We start from the raw sequence: 25000 nt of genomic DNA, 5'->3' as shown, positions 1-25000 counted from the left end.
CCATCACCACACGCGAAGATTGGGACCTCACCACTTTCCCCGGCGATACTGGCGGTTCATCTCCGAGACTCACTCTCTCTCTCTCTCTCTCTCTCTCTCTCTCTCTCTCTCTCTCTCTCTCTCTCTCTCTCTCTCTCTCTCTCTTTCTCTCTCTCTCTCTCTCTCTCTCTCTTTCTTTCTCTCTCTCTCTCTCGCACATGTTCGCTTCCTCGACATCCTGACAGCGTGTGTAGTCTGGATATTTCACACAGACACAAACATAAACACACACACACACATACACATTTATAGTGATATAGAAGCTAGCGTCATCGGTTTGCGATGACGTTAATGGAGTGCAACATTCTCTAACCTTACAGTTGTCATTATAAACGTTGAGAACTATGTAGTGTGTGTGTGTATGTTTGTGTGTTTGTATGTACGTGAGTGTATTGTTTGAGTGCGTATTCTATACCCATGTAGACATGACAAAATAGTAACCATAGCATGGATCTGTATTTGGCACTAATGGCCAAGGCGTGTAGCTCAGTGGAAGAGCGTTCGTTATAAAATTAAAGGATCTCTGGTTCGATTCCCGGCGCCTACAATCGTCAATGGGGCTGTAGCTCAAGTGGTAGAGCGCTCGCTTAGCATGTGAGAGGTACGGGGATCGATACCCCGCAGCTCCAGGCGTGACTTTTGTCCGTGGTTGTATACACTCTATACACACACTCAACTAAGAGATTTCAATGAGGCAATGAGGTGCTTCACACACCATCTAGTAGTTCTAATTAGAAAACGACCCACGCAACGAGGCGCTTAGCCACGACGTGGTTCAGTGCCACACTTTAACCCTTTCGCCATACCTGTGGATCTTCTGTTTGCAGCTCACCAGAAAGTAGATTATTCTACCTTGATATTTTCTACCTTGATAATCCTATTTTGATAATTAATACTACTTTAATTCTCATTTGGTTTAGATATAATACTGATAACTTCTAAGTTGTAATATGTAGAATTATACTGTCTTGTTTGGATGTAATTATGTAAACTGCTAGATTATTTACAGACAAGTTAGTAAGAACAGAAAAAGCAACAGAAAAAGTTCTAATTCTTAATAAAAGACAGCGGAGCCTCGAACATAGAACCTTATGATTACAAGCACAATTTTTTTCACCATTGTAATTGTTGCATATGGTGATATATTCAATTATATATATATATATATATATATATATATATATATATATATACAGTATATATATATATATATACATATATATATGTATACATATATATATATATATGTATTATATATATATATATATATATATATATATATATATATATATATATATATATATAGTATACAAACATGCACAATATCCATGGCTGGAGCTGTGGAGTATAGATCCCCGTACCTCTCACATGCTAAAAGAGCGCTCTACCACTTTATCTACAGCCCCAACGACGCTTGAAGATGCCGGAGATCGAACAAACACGCACGAAATCCACGCCTGGAGCTGCGGGGTATCGATCCCCGTACCTCTCACATGCTAAGCGAGCGCTCTACCACTTGAGCTACAGCCCCAACAACGCTTGGAGGTGCCGGGGATCGAACCCGGGGCCTTTCACATGCAAAGCGAACGCTCTACCACTGAGCTACACCCCCGCGGCCATATGAAGGATCTATTTCCTCACATTGTATTCCCCTCTTTTCCTTATTTCTTCGTCTGTATCTTTGTTTGTCTGTTCCTTTTCTTTTTTCTTTGTTGTCTGTTTGAATAAAAGCGACTGAAAAGGTCACACGAACTTTTGTAAGGTGTTGCCACCCCTATATGACGTCACTTTCACCTCTTCTCTTCACTTTCTTCTTCTAAAATTTTCCACTGTCACTTTCAACTTTCACCCAGCTTTTCCCACCGCTAGTCCTGTCGGCTCTTGTCGCCCTTGCTATCCTCACTTATGAATATAGCACATCACATCTTTTAGTTGGTAGGCCCTGTTGCATCAATAATTCTTTGTCACGTCTTAGACTGTTAGTTGTATTATTTTTATTTCTAGTCTTATTTCTTTCATTTTACCATATTTTTTGTCTAGGAGATTTAAAGTGTAGACTTCTGCTATATATTTCTTCAGTTACTTCTTACACAGCGTGCTGGCAAGGCATCCCGTCATGAACACTTGATTTGGGTCCTAGACCAGTTCTGCAGTGACGTCATGATTTCTTTAGTCCAATGATCTTTAATTTTAGATTTAAGAACCTCCCATAAGGGTGTGATCTTACGATCGTGAACCAATTGAATTTTCTTCTCCTCCACTCTTTCGCCAATCAGATCCACCGTTACAGCTCCGCATGCAATACTGCTTACTCAAGCAATCTCGAATTCACTGCACACCGACTTAGTTTACATATTGTATACATCAGTAAACATAAAGTAATTAAACCGAGTCCCCAAGCCCCTGTTTAAAATCATAACGCTGAGAGCAAACTGTTGTTGACAAAACAGCCAACTCATAAAAACGAAATACTCATCATCTATCCCTCTATCTACCTCATTTGTCTATCTATATCTACGAGCCTCATCTACGAGCCTCTTACATAAGGTCATTTCCCTCCATACTTGTTCAAACATGACCAGAATTACATTACGCAATACCCGTCTGTTGGGGCGCTCCTCATTACGTACTGTTAGATGACGCCAGGCTCAGAAACGTAACAAGATTTGGCGGGAAAGTTCATTTTACTTTCCCATTGGCTGAAGATGTTCAAACTACCGCTTTACTTACGTTTTGTCATCGAAAAAAAACGTTAGCTCTTATTCCCGGGGTATATTGTTACAAACCTCTCTAGAATACCAAAGGTCCACCGGCCTGGTGAAGATCAGAGGTTTGTAACATCAGGGGGAACCCTTAGACCCTATGTCTATTGCTGGGTTCAAAGGGTCAAGAAAATGGATTAAGGTCGCCACCCGGTCGAAAATACCGGGAAAATAAAACTATTTTTGATTTAAAGAAATACAATTAAATGAATTTAGAAGTGTGAAAATTAATACAAGTGAGAGTGGCATGCAAATAATATAACAAATAGGATACACGATTACAATTAAACAAACCTAATTTTACAAAACAATACATCTGACTTCTGATTGACATACATTACACAAAAGAATTTAGATTTCGACAGTTTTAACGGGATTGAACAGACGTAAGTCCGGTTCACAGATCACTAACAGTTTTGAAATATTAAGCTAATCCTAAGCACCAAATACTACAACACTCCGCGCACACTGAATGGATCCAACAAAACTAAGTGCTACTTGATCTGGCTTACTGCTAAATCAAGGGAAAAGGTACTAACCTGAGTGATGGCAATCATTTTTTAATCTGACCGGTGGAATCATTCCAGGCAGGGCCTGGCCAATCGTATAGACTCGTTCACTTTAGCGTGACGAGGCAATACGCTCGTAATTCATTGGATAATACAAGGGGGGCGGGATTTACCTAGCCTGACGAGCCTACATTGTTACCCGGCTACTTTCCTGATTGGATCCGGTCTTTGGTCTGTTTACGCGGGAAATACAAATGAAACATTCTTATGTCATGACCTGTGACGTAGCAGAGGTGCATGCGCAATGGACACTTGAAACAATAAATTTAATTGCAAACGAAAACCATAGTTACATTATAATACATATAATACAGAGTAAAGTGTGTATGTTTGTGTGTATGTTTGTATGTGTGTATGTGCGTGTGTGTATTGTGTGAGTGCTTATTCTATACGCATATAGACATTAAAAGATAGTAACCATAGCATGGATCTATATTTGGCAATAATGGCGAGGGCGTGTAGCTCAGTGAAAGAGCGTTCGCTTTGAAAATTAAGTACCTTTGATTCGATTCCCGGCACCTCCATTGGTCAATGGGGCTGTAGCTCAAGTGGTAGAGCGCTCGCTTAGCATGTGAGAGGTACGGGGATCGATACCCCGCAGCTCCAGGCATGACTTTTGTCCGTGGTTGTATAAACTATAAATAAACTCAACTAAGAGATTTCAATGAGGCAGTTAAGTGCTTCACACACCATCTAGTGGTTCTAAATAATAAACTACCTACGCAACGCGGCGCTTCGCCAGGATATAGTTGAGTGCCACACTTAACCCTTTCGCCAGACCTGTGGATCTTCTGTTTACAGTTAACCAGAAAGTAGAATTTTCTACCTTGATATATTCTACCTTGATAATCCTATTATGATAATACTACTTTAATTCTAATTTTATTTAAATGTAATTCTGATAATTTCTAATTTTATCAGTCCACTTTAATAAGTGATGAAAATTAAGTTGTAATATGTAGAATTATACTATTTTGTTTGGATGTAATTACGTAAATAATTACTAGATTATTTACAGATAAGCTAATAAGAAATTAAAAACCAGGAAAAGTTCTAATTCTTAGTAAAAGACAGCGGAGCCTTGAACACGGGACCTTATGATTGTAAGCCCAATTTTTTACCACTCTAATAATTACATTTAGTGATCTATCCCATGATATATATATATATATATATATATATATATATATATATATATGTGTGTGTATATATATATATATATATATATATATATATATTACAGGTGAAAAATGTAATCACACATTTGTCAATAACGTAGAAACCACTGTTGGAGTAGAAAAGACTGGAAACGGGGAATCTATATATTTCGATTGCAAACTGCAATCCTCTTCAGTAGATACAAATAAGAGAGAGGGCGTACTGTTTAAGTAGCACCCTTAACAAAAGAAAGGGGAACATGGGAAGATATCTCTACCCTCTTCTCACTCCGTATGTGAGGTCAGGAGGCAAATGAGCTTGCACTAGGTAGGAGATGAAGAGTCCGGACATTATGTCCGGGGACCATTGCCCCTTTGAAATATTCATGTTGGGCTGAAATTCAATGATCGTAGATTCTACCATTTTTCTCCTGAACTCACATCTGGATTTATAAATAAGCTCAGCTCTGTCCCAATCTAAACAATGTTTAAATTGCTTAACATGTTGGAACACAGCTGAGCTATCTTGTGCATATTTAATGGAACGTTTATGTTCAATCATCCTGGTATTCAAATCCCTTCCAGTCTGTCCGATGTAAACTAAGTCACAACCTTTACACGGAATCGAATAAACCCCTTGGCTCTGTTCTTCTTTTAACCTTTGATGGACATTTACCACCTTTTTATTAATGGTGTTAGGGTAATAATTAATCAAATTTAATTTGTCTTTGGGAAGAAACTTGGTCTCTCTTATTTGTATCTACTAAAGAGGATTGCAGTTTGCACTCGAAATATATAGATTCCCCGTTTCCAGTCTTATCTACTCCAACACTGGTTACTACGTTATATCTATATATATATATATATATATATATATATATATATATATATATATATATATATATATATATATACATATAGTGCATACAAACACGCACAATATCAGCGACTGCGGGGTATCAATCCCCATACCACTTACATGCTAAGCGAGCGTTCCACCACTTGATCTACATCCCCAACGACGCTTGAAGGTGCCGGAGATCGAACAAACACGCACAAAAGCCACGCCTGGAGCTGCGGGGTATCGATCCCCGTACCTCTCACATGCTAAGCGAGCGCTCTACCACTTGAGCTACAGCCCCAACCACGCTTGGAGGTGCCGGGGATCGAACCCGGGGCCTTTCACATGCAAAGCGAACGCTCTACCACTGAGCTACACCCCCCTGGCCATATGAAGGATCTATTTCCTCATGTTGTATTCCCCTCTTTTCCTTTTTTCTTCGTCTGTTTGTTTGTTTGTCTCTTTTGTTTGTTTCTTTCTCCCTTGTTGTCTGTTTGAATAAAAATTACTAAAAAGGTCACACAAACTTTTGTAAGGTGTTGCCACCCCTATGTGCCGTCACCTTCACCTCCTCTCTTCACTTTCTTCTTCTCCACTGTCATTTTCAACTTCCACCCACCTTTCTACAAGCCTTACACATAAGGTCATTTCCCTTCATACTTGTTCAAAACATGACCGGAATTATATCACGCAATACCCGTCTGTTAGGGCGCTCCTCATTACGTATTGTTAGATGACGCCAGGCTCAGAAACGTAATATAATTTGGCGGGAAAACTCATTCTGCTTTCCCATTGACTGGAGATGTTCTAACTACCAATTCACTTACATTTTGTCATCCCAAGATACGTAAGCTCCTATTCCCGGGATATTTATAAGGCGAGCCAGAGAGCGACCCATCAGAGACACGGAGAGACATAGAGAACAGAAGCAGAGATGCAGAACACGAAAAGAACAAAGAAGTTAAGAAAAGAAGCAGACACCCAGGGCCCATCTGAATCTACGTAGAAATTATTCTACATTCGTCGATTACGATAAGTCCATTAAACAAATCCTTTGGACGCCAACTATTGCCCATCTCCACGCGAAGTGCCAAGCTCGTATTTTTCTGAATTGTCTCGGGTATCTCCAGATTACTGCTGGACTACGTGCGACTCGACACACTCTGTTGTTTTCTCATTTACGAAATATCAATAAATATCATACGTGTTCCCGACTACCAGAAGCTTCACCTACCAGAAGAACTACCAGAAACTTCCTCTACCAGAAGTATTGCCAGAAGCTTTCCCTACCAGAAGTTACCGTACATAAAATTCACCTCAAACTACCCATTTGTTTCTCAAACCGTTGGTGCAACATCAAGTAACCAGTATCGAGACTAGTGTACATCATAATCAAGACTTCGTTTCGCCCACATGTTCCTACGTGCTGCATTCAAAAGCACACTCAACTACTATACTTGGTAACTAATATAATTTTTTCATCTCATATATATTGATATATTTTATAACTATATATTCATTTATAATGTATGCGTTACCTTTATTCGTGTAATAATATCTAACTTTAACGAGGAGTTTGATTATCGTACCCGAACTCTGTCACTCGTCCGAACTGCGCACGGACTTTTTTTTTTTTTTTTTTTTTTTTTTTTTAACGCGACCAGCCTGGCCCATAGGTGGGTCGTGACATATATATGTATATACATATATGTATATGTATATATATATATATATATATATATATATATATATATAGTACAAATTACTAGTTGCAATAATGGCTTTTGAACTAATCAAACACAGCATTCGCCCGGGACTTCATGAACACGATTCCAGTATGCTCCCATCATGCCACACAAAAGTTATAAAAGGATCAGGGGAGGAGGTTGGACGTTGAAGAGGAACATCCTCACTCCCTTTTGTTCACTTCCATCACCACACGCGAAGATTGGGACCTCACCACTTTCCCCGGCGATACTGGCGGTTCATCTCCGAGACACTCTCTCTCTCTCTCTCTCTCTCTCTCTCTCTCTCTCTCTCTCTCTCTCTCTCTCTCTCTCTCTCTCTCTCTCTCTTTCTATCTATCTATCTTTCTCTTTCTCTCGCACATGTTCGCTTCCTCGACATCCTGACTGTGCGTGTGGTCTGGATACTTCACACACAAACATAAACACACACACACACATACACATTTATAGTGATATAGAAGCTAGAGTCATCTGTTTGCGATGACGTTAATGGAGTGCAACATTCTCTAACCTTACAGTTGTCATTATAAACGTTGAGAAAGTATGTAGTGTGTGTGTATGTTTGTGTGTTTGTATGTACGTGAGTGTATTGTTTGGGTGAGTATTCTATACCCATGTAGACATGACAAAATAGTAACCATAGCATGGATCTATATTTGGCACTAATGGCCAAGGCGTGTAGCTCAGTGGAAGAGCGTTCGTTATAGAATTAAAGGACCTCTGGTTCGATTCCCGGCACCTCCGATTGACAAAGGGGCTGTAGCTCAAGTGGTAGAGCGCTCGCTTAGCATGTGAGAGGTACGGGGATCGATACCCCGCAGCTCCAGGCGTGACTTTTGTCCGTGGTTGTATACACTCTATACACACACTCAACTAAGAGATTTCAATGAGGCAATGAGGTGCTTCACACACCATCTAGTAGTTCTAATTAGTAAACGACCCACGCAACGAGGCGCTTAGCCACGACGTGGTTCAGTGCCACACTTAACCCCAATTCGCCAAACCTGTGGATCTTCTGTTTGCAGCTCACCAGAAAGTAAATTATTCTACCTTGATATTTTCTAACTTGATAATCCTATTTTGATAATTAATACTACTTTAATTCTCATTTGGTTTAGATATAATACTGATAACTTCTAATTTGATTATCCTACTTTAATAAATGATGATAACTAAGTTGTAATATGTAGAATTATACTGTCTTGTTTGGATGTAATTATGTAAACAACTGCTAGATTATTTACAGACAAGTTAGTAAGAACTGAAAAAGCAACAGAAAAAGTTCTAATTCTTAATAAAAGACAGCGGAGCCTCGAACATAGAACCTTATGATTACAAGCACAATTTTTTTCACCATTGTAATTGTTGCATTTACTGATATATTCCATAATATATATATATATATATATATATATATATATATATATATATATATATATATATATATATACAGTATATATATACATATACATATATTACATATATATATATGTATACATATATATATATATATATAGAGTATATATATATATATATATATACATATATATATATATGTATACATATGTATATATATATATATATATATATATATATATATATAGTATACAAACATGCACAATATCCATGGCTGGAGCTGCGTAGTATAGATCCCCGTACCTCTCACATGCTAAAAGAGCGCTCTACCACTTTATCTACAGCCCCAACGACGCTTGAAGGTGCAGGAGATCGAACAAACACGCTCGGAATCCACGCCTGGAGCTGCGGGGTATCGATCCCCGTACCTCTCACATGCTAAGCGAGCGCTCTACCACTTGAGCCACAGCCCCAATGACAATTGGAGGTGCCGGGGATCGAACCCGGGGCCTTTCACATGCAAAGCGAACGCTCTACCACTGAGCTACACCCCCGTGGACATATGAAGGGTCTATTTCCTCACATTGTATTCCCCTCTTTTCCTTATTTCTTCGTCTATATCTTTGTCTGTTCCTTTTCTTTCTTCTTTGTTGTCTGTTTGAATAAAAGCGAATAAAATGGTCACACGAACTTTTGTAAGGTGTTGCCGCCCCTATATGCCGTCACCTTCACCTCCTCTCTTCACTTTCTTCTTCTAAAATTTTCCACTGTCACTTTCAACTTTCATCCAGCTTTCTCCACTGCTAGTCCTGTCGGCTCTTGTCGCCCTTGCTATCCTCACTTATGAATATAGCACATCACATCTTTTAGTTGGTAGGCCCTGTTGCATCAATAATTCTTTGTCACGTCTTAGACTGTTAGTTGTATTATTTTAATTTCTAGTCTTATTTCTTTCATTTTACCATATTTTTTGTCTAGGAGATTTAAAATGTAGACTTCTGTTATATATTTCTTCAGTTACTTCTTACACAGCGTGCTCGCAAGGAATCCCGTCATGAACACTTGATTTGGGTCCTAGACCAGTTCTGCAGTGACGTCATGATTTCTTTAGTCCAATGATCTTTAATTTTAGATTTAAGAACCTCCCCTAAGGGTGTGATCTTACAATCGTGAACCAATTGAATTTTCTCCTTCTCCACCCTTTCTCCAATCAGATCCACCGTTACAACTCCGCATGCAATACTGCTTACTCAAGCAATCTCGAATTCACTGCACACTGACTTAGTTTACATATGGGATACATCAGCAAAAATAAAATAACAAAATCGAGTCCCTAAGCCCCTGTTTAAAAATATAACGCTGAGAGCAAACTGTTATTTACAAAACAACCAAATCCAAAAAATGAAATCATCACCATCTTCCCCTCTATCTAACTCACTTGTCTACCTATACCTACGAGCCTCATCTACGAGCCTCTTACATAAGGTCATTTCCCTCCATACTTGTTCAAACATGACCAGAATTACATTACGCAATACCCGTCTGTTGGGGCGCTCCTCATTACGTACTGTTAGATGACGCCAGGCTCAGAAACGTAACAAGATTTGGCGGGAAAGTTCATTTTACTTTCCCATTGGCTGAAGATGTTCAAACTACCGCTTTACTTACGTTTTGTCATCGAAAAAAAACGTTAGCTCTTATTCCCGGGGTATATTGTTACAAACCTCTCTAGAATACCAAAGGTCCACCGGCCTGGTGAAGATCAGAGGTTTGTAACATCAGGGGGAACCCTTAGACCCTATGTCTATTGCTGGGTTCAAAGGGTCAAGAAAATGGATTAAGGTCGCCACCCGGTCGAAAATACCGGGAAAATAAAACTATTTTTGATTTAAAGAAATACAATTAAATGAATTTAGAAGTGTGAAAATTAATACAAGTGAGAGTGGCATGCAAATAATATAACAAATAGGATACACGATTACAATTAAACAAACATGATTTTACATAACAATACATCTGACTTCTGATTAACATACATTACACAAAAGAATTTAGTTTGATAGTTTTAACGGGATTGAACAGACGTAAGACCGGTTCATAGATCACAAACAGTTTTGAAATATTAAGCTAATCCTAACCCCCAAATACTACAACACTCTGCATACACTGAATGTAAAAAAAACTAAGTGCTACTTGATCTGGCTTACTGCTAAATCAAGGGAAAAGGTACTAACCTGAGTGATGGCAGTCATTTTTTAATCTGACCGGTGGAATCATTCCAGGCAGGGCCTGACCAAACGTATAGACTCGTTCACCTTCGTGTGACGAGGCAATACGTTCGTAGGTCATTGGATAATACAAGGGAGGCGGGATTTACCTAGCCTGACGAGCCTACCTTGTTACCCGGGCTAGTTTCCTGATTGGACCGGTCTTTGGTCTGTTTATGCGGGAAATACAAATGAAACACTCTTACGTCACGACCCGTGACGTAGCAGAGGCGCATGCGCATTGGAAACTTGAAACAATCAATTTTATTACAAACGAAAACCATAGTTATATTATAATACATATAATACAGAGTAAAGAAAACAATATTTTACGGTAACACAGGATTCGGTCAAATTAGCATAGTACGACCCCACATAACATGAGACATGATACTTCCTCGAAAATAATAATAACAATTACATAACCTGGGATGTATACATCACAGATGTAACAATATATAAGGCGAGGCAGAAAGCGACCCAACAGAGACATAGGAAGACATACAGAAGAGAAGCAGAGATCCGGAACGCGAAAAGAACAAAGAAGTTAAGAAAGGAAGCAGACGCCCAGGGCCCACCTGAATCTACGTAGAAATTATTCTATATTCGTCGATTACGATAACTCCTCTAAACAAATCTTTTGGACACCAACTATTACCCATCTCCACGCGAAGTGCCATGCATTCGTATTTTTTTCTAATTGTTTCGGGCATCTCCAGACTACTTCTGGACTACGTGCGACTCCACACTCTCTTTCCGTTGTTTTCTCAATTACAAAACATCAGCCAATATCTTACGTGTTCCCGACTACTCCAAGCTTCGCCTACCAGAAGTACTACCAGAAGTTACCGTACATAAGCTTCACCTCAAACTACCCATTTATTCCTGAGACCGTTGTTGCGACATCAAGCAATCGGTATTAAGACTAGTGTACACCATATCCAAGACTTCGTTTCGCCCACCTGTTCTTACGTTCTGCATACAAAAACACACTCAACTACTATACTTGGTAATTTATACAACAAATTATTTCATGTCATATATATTGATATATCTTATAATTATACGTGCATTTATGTTGTATGAGTTATCTCTATTCGTGTAATAATATTCAACTTTAACGAAGAATTTGATTATCCTGCCCGAACTCTCTCACTCGTCCGAACTGCGCACGGCCTCAATTTTTTTTATTTCTTGGCCTGGCCCATAGGTGGGTCGTGACATATATATATATATATATATATATATATAAATATATATATATATATATATATATATATATATATATACATACATATATATATATGTATATATAAATATATATATATATATCTATATATATATATATATATATATATATATATATATATAATACAAATCACTAGTTGCAGTCATGGCTTTTCAAATAACCAAACACAGCATTTGCGGACCCTCGAACCCGGGACTTCATGATCACGATTCCTGTTTGCTCCCATCATGCCACACATTTTTTTTTTTAAAGATCAGGGAGGAGGTTGGACGTTGAAGAAGAGCCCTCTCACTCCCTTTTGTTCACTTCCATCACCACACGCGAAGATTGGGACCTCACCACTTTCCCCGGCGATACTGGCTGTTCATCTCCGCGACTCTCTCTCTCTCTCTCTCTATCTCTCTCTCTCTCTCTCTCTCTCTCTCTCTCTCTCTCTCTCTCTCTCTCTCTCTCTCTCTCTCTCTCTCTCTCTCTCTCTCTCTCTCTCTCTCTCTCTCTCTCTCTCTCTCTCTCTCTCTCTCTCTTTCTATCTATCTATCTATCTCTCTTTCTCTTTCTCTCGCACATGTTCGCTTCCTCGACATCCTGACAGCGCGTGTGGTCTGGATACTTCCCACACACACACACACACACACACACACACACACACACACACACACACACACACACACACACACACACACACACACACACACACACACACACACACACACACACACACACACACATAAACACACACACACACACACACACACACACACACACAGTTGTAGTGGTATAGAAGTTAGCGTCATAGGTTTGCGATGACGTTTATAGAATGTAATATTCACTAACTCTGACGGTTGTCACCTTACACGTTGAGAAAGTATGTAGTGTGTGTGTGTGTATGTTTGTGTGTGTGTATGTGCGTGTGTGTATTGTGTGAGTGCTTATTCTATACGCATATAGACATGACAAGATAGTAACCATAGCATGGATCTATATTTGGCAATAATGGCGAGAGCGTATAGCTCAGTGAAAGAGCGTTCGCTTTGAAAATGAATGACCTCCGATTTGATTCCCGGCACCTCCAATGGTCAATGGGGCTGTAGCTCAAGTGGTAGAGCGCTCGCTGAGCATGTGAGAGGTACGAGGATCGATACCCCGCAGCTCCAGGCGTGACTTTTGTCCGTGGTTGTATACACTCCATACACACACTCAACTAAGAGATTTCAATGAGGCAACTAAGTGCTTCACACATCATCTAGTAGTTCTAGATAGTAAACGACCTACACAACGAGGCGCTTCGCCAGGATATGGTTGAGTGCCACACTTTACCTTTTCGCCAGACCTGTGGATCATCTGTCTGCAGTTAACCAGAAAGTAGAATTTTCTACCTTGATAATCCTATTTTGATAACTAATACTACTTTAATTCTAATTTTATTTAAATATAATTCTGATAATTTCTAATTTTATCAGTACTTTAATAAGTGATGAAAATTAAGTTGTAACATGTAGAATTATACTATATTGTTTGGATGTAATTATGTAAATAATTACTAGATTATTTACAGATAAGCTAGTAAGAACGGAAAAACCGGGAAAAGTTCTAATTCTTAATAAAAGACAGCGGAGCCTCGAACACGGGACCTCATGATTGTAAGCCCAATCTTTCACCATTCTAATAATTGCATTTAGTGATCTATCCCATTATATATATATATATATATTGCACACTAACACGCACAATATCCGCAGCTGCGTGATATCGATCCCCGTACCACTTACATGCTAAGCGAGCGTTCCACCACTTGATCTACAGCCCCAACGACGCTTGAAGGAGCAGGAAATCGAACAAACATGCACAAAATCCACGCCTGGAGCTGCGGGGTATCGATCCCCGTACCTCTCACATGCTAAGCGAGCGCTCTACCACTTGAGCTACAGCCCCAACCACGCTTGGAGGTGCCGGGGCCTTTCACATGCAAAGCGAACGCTCTACCACTGAGCTACACCCCCCTGGCCATATGAAGGATCTATTTCCTCATGTTGTATTCTCCTCTTTTCCTAATTTCTTCGTCTGTTTCTTTGCTTGTCTCTTTTGTTTGTTTCTTTCTCCCTTGTTGTCTGTTTGAATAAAAACAACTAAAAAGGTCACACAAACTTTTGTAAGGTGTTGCCACCCCTATGTGCCGTCACCTTCACCTCCTCTCTTCACTTTCTTCTTCTCCACTGTCATTTTCAACTTCCACCCACCTTTCTACAAGCCTTACACATAAGGTCATTTCCCTTCATACTTGTTCAAATCATGACCGGAATTATATCACGCAATACCCGTCTGTTAGGGTGCTCCTCATTACGTATTGTTAGATGACGCCAGGCTCAGAAACGTAACATAATTTGGCGGGAAAACTCATTCTGCTTTCCCATTGGCTGAAGATGTTCAAACTACCGCTTTACTTACGTTTTGTCATCCCAAGATACGTAAGCTCCTATTCCCGGGATATTTATAAGGCGAGCCAGAGAGCGATCCATCAGAGACACGGAGAGACATAGAGAACAGAAGCAGAGATGCAGAACACGAAAAGAACAAAGAAGTTAAGAAAAGAAGCAGACACCCAGGGCCCATCTGAATCTACGTAGAAATTATTCTACATTCGTCGATTACGATAAGTCCATTAAACAAATCCTTTGGACGCCAACTATTGCCCATCTCCACGCGAAGTGCCAAGCTCGTATTTTTCTGAATTGTTTCGGGCATCTCCAGACTGCTGCTGCTGGACTACGTGCGACTCGACACACTCCGTTATTTTCTCAATTACGTAACATCAGCCAATATCTTACGTGTTCCCGACTACCAGGAGCTTCACCTACCAGAAGTACTACCAGAAGCTTTCCCTACCAGAAGTACTACCAGAAGCTTTCCCTACCAGAAGTTACCGTACATAAAATTCACCTCAAACTACCCATTTGTTTCTGAAACCGTTGGTGCAACATCAAGTAACCAGTATCGAGACTAGTGTACATCATAATCAAGACTTCGTTTCGCCCATATGTTCCTACGTGCTGCATTCAAAAGCACAATCAACTACTATACTTGGTAACTAATATAATTTTTTTTTATCATATATATATTGATATATTTTATAACTATATGTTCATTTATGTCGTATGCGTTACCTTTATTCGTGTAGTAATATCTAACTTTAACGAGGAGTTTGATTATCCTATCCGAACTCTCTGTCATTCGTCCGAACTGCGTACGGACTTAATTTTTTTTTTTTTTTTTTTTTTTTTTTTTTTTTTTTTTTAGTCACGACCAGCCTGGCCCATAGGTGGTTCGTGACATATATATTACAAAGGATTACAAAGGCGGAGCATACCGACAGGAGACCTTTTGATCCATATCTAGGTTGGATGCAAAAAAAAAATCATATTAATAATAAAATAATAAATAAAAACTATGATAATGTAAATAACAAATAAAATACATAAATAAATGCATAGGTATAGTTAAATAATAAAGAAACAGGTAAATAGTAAATAATAATAAATTGACATATAACTAATAATAAATAAAAATCAGACAGACAAATGATAACAAAACAAAAACAAATAATATAAGATAAATTATAATCATTACAGCATCTTACTTAGGTATTTATCTAAATGATTCTTAAAGCTTTGAACTGAACTACATTGCACTACCTGTGCAGGAAGTTTATTCCATTCATTAACTACACGGTTGGCAAAGTTGTTTCTACCTACTTCCAAATTGAATCTATTTCCGGACAGTTTGAGATCATTGCTTCTTATCTGATTCTCATTCAATGTAAATATTTGGTCACTTTTGATGTTGTCAATTCCCTTTAGAATCTTAAAGACCAGTATCAAGTCACCTATGAGTCTACGCTTCTTTTGGAAAAACAGATTCATATATTTTGGTCGATTTTCGTATGATTTATTTTTGATATTTGGAATCAGTTTTATGGCTCGCCGTTGTACTTTTTTAAATCTGTCAATGTCTTTAATGAGATTCGGTGACCATACGGAAACAGCATATTCCAAATGTGGACGAACTAACGATTTATATAGCTTGTTAATGAGAGATGGACTTTTGAATTCAAAAGATCGCGCAATCAGTCCTACAATCTTATTTGCTTTCTCAGAGGCTGAAATACACTGCTTGGATGATTTGAGGTCGTTACTGATAATTACGCCGAGATCTTTTTCACTATCCACTTTTGTTAACAAATTTTCAAATAACTTGTAATCGTGCTTACTGTTATTTTTACATATGTGCATTACCTTGCATTTAATTGTGTTAAATTTCATTAGCCACCTTTCAGACCGTTGCTGTGATTTATCTAAATCTTCTTGAATATCTAATTGGTTTGAGTGATCATTTGCCACTCCGCACAGTTTTGTATCATCAGCAAATTTGGAAACAGTAGATTTTAGTCCATGGTCTATATCATTTATATATACTATGAATAGAAGTGACCCAAGAACGGAACCCTGAGGAACTCCACATGCAACACTTTTCCATCCAGAAGTTTTTCCATTTAAAACAACTCTCTGTTTTCGATCATTCAACCAATTACTAGTCCAACCTAATAGGCTACCACTTATTCCATGCAAATCTAATTTAGTAAGTAGTCTTTCGTGTGGGACGGTATCAAAAGCTTTTGCAAAGTCTAGATATATTAAATCTATATTGTTTCTTTTGTCATAATTCTAAATATCTGTGTTGTAGAATTCGAGTAAGATAGTCTCGCAAGAACGTTTCCGTCTGAATCCATGCTGGCTATCATTTATCAAACAGTTACTTTCTAAATGATGTTCGATAGCATCTCTGATGATAGTTCCCATAATTTTTCCTACGATTGAAGTCAAGCTTATAGGCTTGTAGTTATTTGGTTTCTTTTTTGTCACCTTTTTTTGAAAATGAGAGTAACGTTAGCTAGCTTCCATTCTCTTGGGACATCTCCGGATATGATGGATTTCTTGAAAATATATATGTATATACATATATGTATATGTATATATATATATATATATATAAAGTCTATATATATATATCTATACAAATATATATATATATATATATATTTGTCTATATATATATATAATACAAATTACTAGTTGCAGTAATGGCTTTTGAAATCATCAAACCCAGCATTCGCAGAGCCTCAAACCCGGGACTTCATGAACACGATTCCAGTATGCTCCCATCATGCCACACAAAAGTTATAAAAGAATCAGGGGAGGAGGTTGGACGTTGAGGAGGAACCTCCTCACTCCCTTTTGTTCACTTCCATCACCACACGCGAAGATTGGGACCCCATCACTTTCCCCCGCGATACTGACGGTTCATCTCCGAGACACACTCTCTCTCTCTCTCTCTTTCTCTCTCTCTCTGTCTCTCTCTCTGTCTGTCTTTCTCTCTCTCTCTCTCTCTCTCTTTTTCTTTCTCTCTCTCTCTCTCTCGCACATGTTCGCTTCCTCGACATCCTGACAGCGTGTGTAGTCTGGATATTTCACACAGACACAAACATAAACACGCACACACACATACGCATTTATAGTGATATAGAAGCTAGCGTCATCGGTTTGCGATGACGTTAATGGAGTGCAACATTCTCTAACCTTACAGTTGTCATTATAAACGTTGAGAAAGTATGTAGTGTGTGTGTGTATGTTTGTGTGTTTGTATGTACGTGTATTGTGTGAGTGCGTATTCTATACCCTTGTAGACATGACAAAATAGTAACCATAGCATGGATCTGTATTTGGCACTAATGGCCAAGGCGTGTAGCTCAGTGGAAGAGCGTTCGTTATAAAATTAAAGGATCTCTGGTTCGATTCCCGGCGCCTACAATCGTCAATGGGGCTGTAGCTCAAGTGGTAGAGCGCTCGCTTAGCATGTGAGAGGTACGGGGATCGATACCCCGCAGCTCCAGGCGTGACTTTTGTCCGTGGTTGTATACACTCCATACACACACTCAACTAAGAGATTTCAATGAGGTGCTTCACACACCATCTAGTAGTTCTAATTAGTAAACGACCCACGCAACGAGGCGCTTAGCCACGACGTGTTCAGTGCCACACTTAACCCCAATTCGCCATACCTGTGGATCTTCTGTTTGCAGCTCACCAGAAAGTAGATTATTCTACCTTGATATTTTCTACCTTGATAATCCTATTTTGATAATTAATACTACTTTAATTCTCATTTGGTTTAGATATAATACTGATAACTTCTAATTTGATTATCCTACTTTAATAAATGATGATAACTAAGTTGTAATATGTAGAATTATACTGTCTTGTTTGGATGTAATTATGTAAACTGCTAGATTATTTACAGACAAGTTAGTAAGAACAGAAAAAGCAACAGAAAAAGTTCTAATTCTTAATAAAAGACAGCGGAGCCTCGAACATAGAACCTTATGATTACAAGCACAATTTTTTTCACCATTGTAATTGTTGCATTTACTGATATATTCCATGATATATATATATATATATATATATATATATATATATGTGTGTGTGTGTGTGTGTGTGTGTGTGTGTGTGTGTGTGTGTGTGTGTGTGTGTGTGTGGTCTATATATATATATATATATATATATGTATATGTATATATATATATACATATAGTGTATACAAACATACACAATATCCATGGCTGGAGCTGCGGAGTATAGATCCCCGTACCTCTCACATGCTAAAAGAGCGCTCTACCACTTTATCTACAGCCCCAACGATGCTTCAAGTTGCCGGAGATCGAACAAACACGCACGAAATCCACGCCTGGAGCTGCGGGGTATCGATCCCCGTACCTCTCACATGCTAAGCGAGCGCTCTACCACTTGAGCTACAGCCCCATTAGCGTATCCTGGAGGTGCCGGGGATCGAACCCGGGGCCTTTCACATGCAAAGCGAACGCTCTACCACTGAGCTACACCCCCGTGGACACATGAAGGGTCTATTTCCTCATGTTGTATTCCCCTCTTTTCCTTATTTCTTCGTCAATATCCCTGTCTGTTCCTTTTCTTTCTTCTTTGTTGTCTGTTTGAATAAAAGCGAATAAAAAGGTCACACGAACTTTTATAAGGTGTTGCCGCCCCTATATGCCGTCACCTTCACCTACTCTCTTCACTTTCTTCTTCTAAAATTTTCCACTGTCACTTTCAACTTTCATCCAGCTTTCTCCACTGCTAGTCCTGTCGGCTCTTGTCGCCCTTGCTATCCTCACTTATGAATATAGCACATCACATCTTTTAGTTGGTAGGCCCTGTTGCATCAATAATTCTTTGTCACGTCTTAGACTGTTAGTTGTATTATTTTAATTTCTAGTCTTATTTCTTTCATTTTACCATATTTTTTGTCTAGGAGATTTAAAATGTAGACTTCTGTTATATATTTCTTCAGTTACTTCTTACACAGCGTGCTCTCAAAGAATCCCATCAAGAACACTTAATTTGGGTCCTATGTCAGTTCTGCAATGACGTCATGATTTCTTTAACCCAATGATCTTTAATTTTAGATTTAAGGACCTCCGTTAAGGGTATGATCGAACAATCGTAAGCCAATTAAATTTTCTCCCCCACTCTTTGTCCAACCAAATCCGCCATTACAACTCCGCATGCAATACTGCTTACTCAAGCAATCTCGAATTCATTGCACACTGACTTAGTTTACATATTGTATACATCAGTAAACATAAAGTAATTAAACCGAGTCCCCAAGCCCCTGTTTAAAATCATAACGCTGAGAGCAAACTGTTGTTGACAAAACAGCCAACTCATAAAAACGAAATACTCATCATCTATCCCTCTATCTACCTCATTTGTCTATCTATATCTACGAGCCTCATCTACGAGCCTCTTACATAAGGTCATTTCCCTCCATACTTGTTCAAACATGACCAGAATTACATTACGCAATACCCGTCTGTTGGGGCGCGCCTCATTACGTACTGTCAGATGACGCCAAGCTCAGAAACGTAACATAATTTGGCGGGAAAGATCATTCTACTTTCCCATTAGCTGAAGATGTTCAAACTACCACTTTACTTACGTTTTGTCATCGAAAAAAAACGTTAGCTCCTATTCCCGGGGTATATTGTTACAAACCTCTCTAGAATACCAAAAGTCCACTGTCCTTATGAAGATCAGAGGTTCGTAACATCAGGGGGAACCCTTAGACCCTATGTCTATTGCTGGGTTCATACAGTCAAGTAAACGGATTAAGGTCGCCACCCGGTCGAGGACACCGGGGAAAATTAAACTATATTAACTTTAAAGAAATACAACTAAACAAAGTTAGAAGTATGAAAATTAATACAAAAGAGAGTGACATGAAAATAATATAACAAATAGGATACACGATTACAACTAAACAAATAGGATTTTACGTAACGATACATCTGGCCTATGATTAACATACACTACACAAAAATTTAGATTTCGAAAGTTTTAATGGGGTTGAACAGACGTAAGACCGGTTCACAGATCACTAAACAGTTTTGAAATATTAAGCTAATCCTAAGCCCCAAATACTACATCACTCCGCGCACACTGAATGGAGCACTACAAGCAAAGTCCTAATTAATCTGGCTTACTACTACGATATCAAAGGAAAAGGTACCAACCTGAGTGATGGCAATCATTTTTTAATCTGACCGGTGGAATCATTCCAGGCAGGGCCTGGCCAATCGTATAGACTCGTTCACTTTAGCGTGACGAGGCAATACGCTCGTAATTCATTGGATAATACAAGGGGGGCGGGATTTACCTAGCCTGACGAGCCTACATTGTTACCCGGCTACTTTCCTGATTGGATCCGGTCTTTGGTCTGTTTACGCGGGAAATACAAATGAAACATTCTTATGTCATGACCTGTGACGTAGCAGAGGTGCATGCGCAATGGACACTTGAAACAATCAATTTTATTATAAACAAAAACCATAGTTATATTATAATACATATAATACAGAGTAAAGTGTGTATGTTTGTGTGTATGTTTGTGTGTGTGTATGTGCGTGTGTGTATTGTTTGAGTGCTTATTCTATACGCATATAGACATTACAAGATAGTAACCGTAACATGGATCTGTATCTGGCAACAATGGCGAGGGCGTATAGCTCAGTGAAAGAGTGTTCGCTTTGAAAATGAATGACCTCTGATTCAATTCCCGGTATTATCAATGGTCAATGGGGCTGTAGTTCGCTTAGCATGTGAGAGGTACGGGGATCGATACCCCGCAGCTCCAGGCATGACTTTTGTCCGTGGTTCTATACACTATAAATAAACTCAACTAAGAGATTTCAATGAGGCAGTTAAGTGCTTCACACACCATTTAGTGGTTCTAATTAATAAACTACCTACGCAACGAGGTGCTTAGCCTCAATGTGGTTGAGTGCCACACTTAACCCTTTCGCCAGACCTGTGGATCTTCTGTTTACAGTTAACCAGAAAGTAGAATTTTCTACCTTGATATATTCTACCTTGATAATCCTATTATGATAATACTACTTTAATTCTAATTTTATTTAAATGTAATTCTGATAATTTCTAATTTTATCAGTCCACTTTAATAAGTGATGAAAATTAAGTTGTAATATGCAGAATTATACTATTTTGTTTGAATGTAATTATGTAAATAATTACTAGATTATTTACAGATAAGCTAATAAGAAATTAAAATCCAGGAAAAGTTCTAATTCTTAGTAAAAGACAGCGGAGCCTTAAACACGGGACCTTATGATTGTAAGCCCAATATTTTACCACTCTAATAATTACATTTAGTGATCTATCCCATGATACACACACACACACATATATATATATATATATATATATATATACATATATATATATGTATATATATATATATATATATATATATATATATATATATATATATTACAGGTGAAAAATGTAATCACACATTTGTCAATAACGTAGAAACCACTGTTGGAGTAGAAAAGACTGGAAACGGGGAATCTATATATTTCGATTGCAAACTGCAATCCTCTTCAGTAGATACAAATAAGAGAGAGGGCGTACTGTTTAAGTAGCACCCTTAACAAAAGAAAGGGGAACATGGGAAGATATCTCTACCCTCTTCTCACTCCGTATGTGAGGTCAGGAGGCAAATGAGCTTGCACTAGGTAGGAGATGAAGAGTCCGGACATTATGTCCGGGGACCATTGCCCCTTTGAAATATTCATGTTGGGCTGAAATTCAATGATCGTAGATTCTACCATTTTTCTCCTGAACTCACATCTGGATTTATAAATAAGCTCAGCTCTGTCCCAATCTAAACAATGTTTAAATTGCTTAACATGTTGGAACACAGCTGAGCTATCTTGTGCATATTTAATGGAACGTTTATGTTCAATCATCCTGGTATTCAAATCCCTTCCAGTCTGTCCGATGTAAACTAAGTCACAACCTTTACACGGAATCGAATAAACCCCTTGGCTCTGTTCTTCTTTTAACCTTTGATGGACATTTACCACCTTTTTATTAATGGTGTTAGGGTAATATTAAATCAAATTTAATTTGTCTTTGGGGAGAAACTTGGTACTTAAGCAGCACGCTCTCTCTTAATTGTATCTACTGAAGAGGATTGCAGTTTGCAATCGAAATATACAGATTCCCCGTTTCCAGTCTTTTCTACTCCAACAGTGATTTCTACGTTATATATATATATATACATATATATATATATATATATATATATATATATATATATATATATATACATATAGTGCATACAAACACGCACAATATCCGCGACTGCGGGGTATCAATCCCCGTACCACTCACATGCTAAGCGAGCGTTCCACCACTTGATCTACAGCCCCAACGACGCTTGAAAGTGCAGGAGATCGAACAAACACGCACAAAATCCACGCCTGGAGCTGCGGGGTATCGATCCCCGTACCTCTCACATGCTAAGCGAGCGCTCTACCACTTGAGCTACAGCCCCAACCACGCTTGGAGGTGCCGGGGATCGAACCCGGGGCCTTTCACATGCAAAGCGAACGCTCTACCACTGAGCTACACCCCCGTGGCCATATGAAGGATCTATTTCCTCATGTTGTATTCTCCTCTTTTCCTTATTTCTTCGTCTGTTTCTTTGTTTGTCTCTTTTGTTTGTTTCTTTCTCCCTTGTTCTGTTTGAGTAAAAATTACTAAAAAGGTCACACAAACTTTTGTAAGGTGTTGCCACCCCTATGTGCCGTCACCTTCACCTCCTCTCTTCATTTTCTTCTTCTCCACTGTCAGTTTCAACTTCCACCCACCTTTCTACAAGCCTTACACATAAGGTCATTTCCCTTCATACTTGTTCAAAACATGACCGGAATTATATCACGCAATACCTGTCTGTTGGGGCGCGCCTCATTTCGTAATGTCAGATGACGCCAAGCTCAGAAACGTAACATAATCTAGCGGGAAAGCTCATTCTGCTTTCCCATTGGTTGAAGATGTTCAAACTACCACTTTACATGCGTTTTGTCATCCCAAGAAACGTAAGCTCCTATTCAAGGGATATATAAGGCGAAGCAGAGAGCGACCCATCAGAGACACGGAGAGACATAGAGAACAGAAGCAGAGATGCAGAACACGAAAAGAACAAAGAAGTTAAGAAAAGAAGCAGACACCCAGGGCCCATCTGAATCTACGTAGAAATTATTCTACATTCGTCGATTACGATAAGTCCATTAAACAAATCCTTTGGACGCCAACTATTGCCCATCTCCACGCGAAGTGCCAAGCTCGTATTTTTCTGAATTGTTTCGGGCATCTCCAGACTGCTGCTGCTGGACTACGTGCGACTCGACACACTCCGTTATTTTCTCAATTACGTAACATCAGCCAATATCTTACGTGTTCCCGACTACCAGGAGCTTCACCTACCAGAAGTACTACCAGAAGCTTTCCCTACCAGAAGTACTACCAGAAGCTTTCCCTACCAGAAGTTACCGTACATAAAATTCACCTCAAACTACCCATTTGTTTCTGAAACCGTTGGTGCAACATCAAGTAACCAGTATCGAAACTAGTGTACATCATAATCAAGACTTCGTTTCGCCCATATGTTCCTACGTGCTGCATTCAAAAGCACAATCAACTACTATACTTGGTAACTAATATATTTTTTTTCATCTCATATATATTGATATATTCTATAACTATATGTTCATTTATGTCGTATGCGTTACCTTTATTCGTGTAGTAATATCTAACTTTAACGAGGAGTTTGATTATCCTATCCGAACTCTCTGTCACTCGTCCGAACTGCGCACGGACTTAATTATTTTTTATTTTTTTTTTTTTTTTTTTTTTTTTTTTTTTCTGTCGCGACCAGCCTGGCCCATAGGTAGGTCGTGACATATATATTACAAAGGATTACAAAGGCGGAGCATACCGACAGGAGACCTTTTGATCTATATCTAGGTTGGATGCAAAAAAAAAATCATATTAATAATAAAATAATAAATAAAAACTATGATAATGTAAATAACAAATAAAATACATAAATAAATGCATAGGTATAGTTAAATAATAAAGAAACAGGTAAATAGTAAATAATAATAAATTGACATATAACTAATAATAAATAAAAATCAGACAGACAAATGATAACAAAACAAAAACAAATAATATAACATAAATTATAATCATTACAGCATCTTACTTAGGTATTTATCTAAATGATTCTTAAAGCTTTGAACTGAACTACATTGCACTACCTGTGCAGGAAGTTTATTCCATTCATTAACTACACGGTTGGCAAAGTTGTTTCTACCTACTTCCAAATTGAATCTATTTCCGGACAGTTTGAGACCATTCTTTCTTGTCGGGTTCTCATTCAGTGTGAAAAATTTGTCACTATTGATGTTGTCAATTCCCTTTAGAATTTTGAAGACCTGTATCAAGTCACCTCTGAGCTTACGCCTTTTTAGGGAAAAGAGATTCATATATTTTGGTCGATTTTCGTATGATTTATT

The 25000-nt window shown here is 38.5% G+C and overlaps 15 non-coding genes across 15 annotated transcripts; 4 read left to right on the top strand and 11 right to left on the bottom strand.

The window, feature by feature from the left end:
- Positions 1–595: 595 nt before the first annotated feature.
- Positions 596–668, top strand: TRNAA-AGC (transfer RNA alanine (anticodon AGC)). The gene has a single exon. It is a non-coding gene; the product is annotated as a tRNA-Ala (tRNA).
- An 829-nt stretch (positions 669–1497) lies between these two features.
- On the bottom strand, positions 1498–1570 carry TRNAA-AGC (transfer RNA alanine (anticodon AGC)). Its single transcript has one exon. It is a non-coding gene; the product is annotated as a tRNA-Ala (tRNA).
- Positions 1571–1579: 9 nt separating this feature from the next.
- Positions 1580–1651, bottom strand: TRNAA-UGC (transfer RNA alanine (anticodon UGC)). Its single transcript has one exon. It is a non-coding gene; the product is annotated as a tRNA-Ala (tRNA).
- A 2252-nt stretch (positions 1652–3903) lies between these two features.
- TRNAA-AGC (transfer RNA alanine (anticodon AGC)) lies at positions 3904–3976 on the top strand. Its single transcript has one exon. It is a non-coding gene; the product is annotated as a tRNA-Ala (tRNA).
- Positions 3977–5596: 1620 nt separating this feature from the next.
- Positions 5597–5669, bottom strand: TRNAA-AGC (transfer RNA alanine (anticodon AGC)). The gene has a single exon. It is a non-coding gene; the product is annotated as a tRNA-Ala (tRNA).
- Positions 5670–5678: 9 nt separating this feature from the next.
- Positions 5679–5750, bottom strand: TRNAA-UGC (transfer RNA alanine (anticodon UGC)). The gene has a single exon. It is a non-coding gene; the product is annotated as a tRNA-Ala (tRNA).
- Positions 5751–7869: 2119 nt separating this feature from the next.
- On the top strand, positions 7870–7942 carry TRNAA-AGC (transfer RNA alanine (anticodon AGC)). The gene has a single exon. It is a non-coding gene; the product is annotated as a tRNA-Ala (tRNA).
- A 930-nt stretch (positions 7943–8872) lies between these two features.
- Positions 8873–8945, bottom strand: TRNAA-AGC (transfer RNA alanine (anticodon AGC)). The gene has a single exon. It is a non-coding gene; the product is annotated as a tRNA-Ala (tRNA).
- A 9-nt stretch (positions 8946–8954) lies between these two features.
- On the bottom strand, positions 8955–9026 carry TRNAA-UGC (transfer RNA alanine (anticodon UGC)). Its single transcript has one exon. It is a non-coding gene; the product is annotated as a tRNA-Ala (tRNA).
- Positions 9027–13847: 4821 nt separating this feature from the next.
- On the bottom strand, positions 13848–13920 carry TRNAA-AGC (transfer RNA alanine (anticodon AGC)). Its single transcript has one exon. It is a non-coding gene; the product is annotated as a tRNA-Ala (tRNA).
- Positions 13921–17858: 3938 nt separating this feature from the next.
- Positions 17859–17931, top strand: TRNAA-AGC (transfer RNA alanine (anticodon AGC)). Its single transcript has one exon. It is a non-coding gene; the product is annotated as a tRNA-Ala (tRNA).
- Positions 17932–18787: 856 nt separating this feature from the next.
- On the bottom strand, positions 18788–18860 carry TRNAA-AGC (transfer RNA alanine (anticodon AGC)). The gene has a single exon. It is a non-coding gene; the product is annotated as a tRNA-Ala (tRNA).
- A 12-nt stretch (positions 18861–18872) lies between these two features.
- TRNAA-UGC (transfer RNA alanine (anticodon UGC)) lies at positions 18873–18944 on the bottom strand. Its single transcript has one exon. It is a non-coding gene; the product is annotated as a tRNA-Ala (tRNA).
- Positions 18945–22901: 3957 nt separating this feature from the next.
- TRNAA-AGC (transfer RNA alanine (anticodon AGC)) lies at positions 22902–22974 on the bottom strand. Its single transcript has one exon. It is a non-coding gene; the product is annotated as a tRNA-Ala (tRNA).
- Positions 22975–22983: 9 nt separating this feature from the next.
- On the bottom strand, positions 22984–23055 carry TRNAA-UGC (transfer RNA alanine (anticodon UGC)). The gene has a single exon. It is a non-coding gene; the product is annotated as a tRNA-Ala (tRNA).
- Positions 23056–25000: the final 1945 nt, after the last annotated feature.

This window comes from Oratosquilla oratoria, chromosome 36 (genome assembly GCF_046742065.1).
Source record: "Oratosquilla oratoria isolate Oo_2021 chromosome 36, ASM4674206v1, whole genome shotgun sequence".
Taxonomy (NCBI): domain Eukaryota; kingdom Metazoa; phylum Arthropoda; class Malacostraca; order Stomatopoda; family Squillidae; genus Oratosquilla; species Oratosquilla oratoria.
The sequence above is the reverse complement of the archived record's forward strand: the minus strand, read 5'-3'. Positions and strand labels throughout refer to the sequence as shown.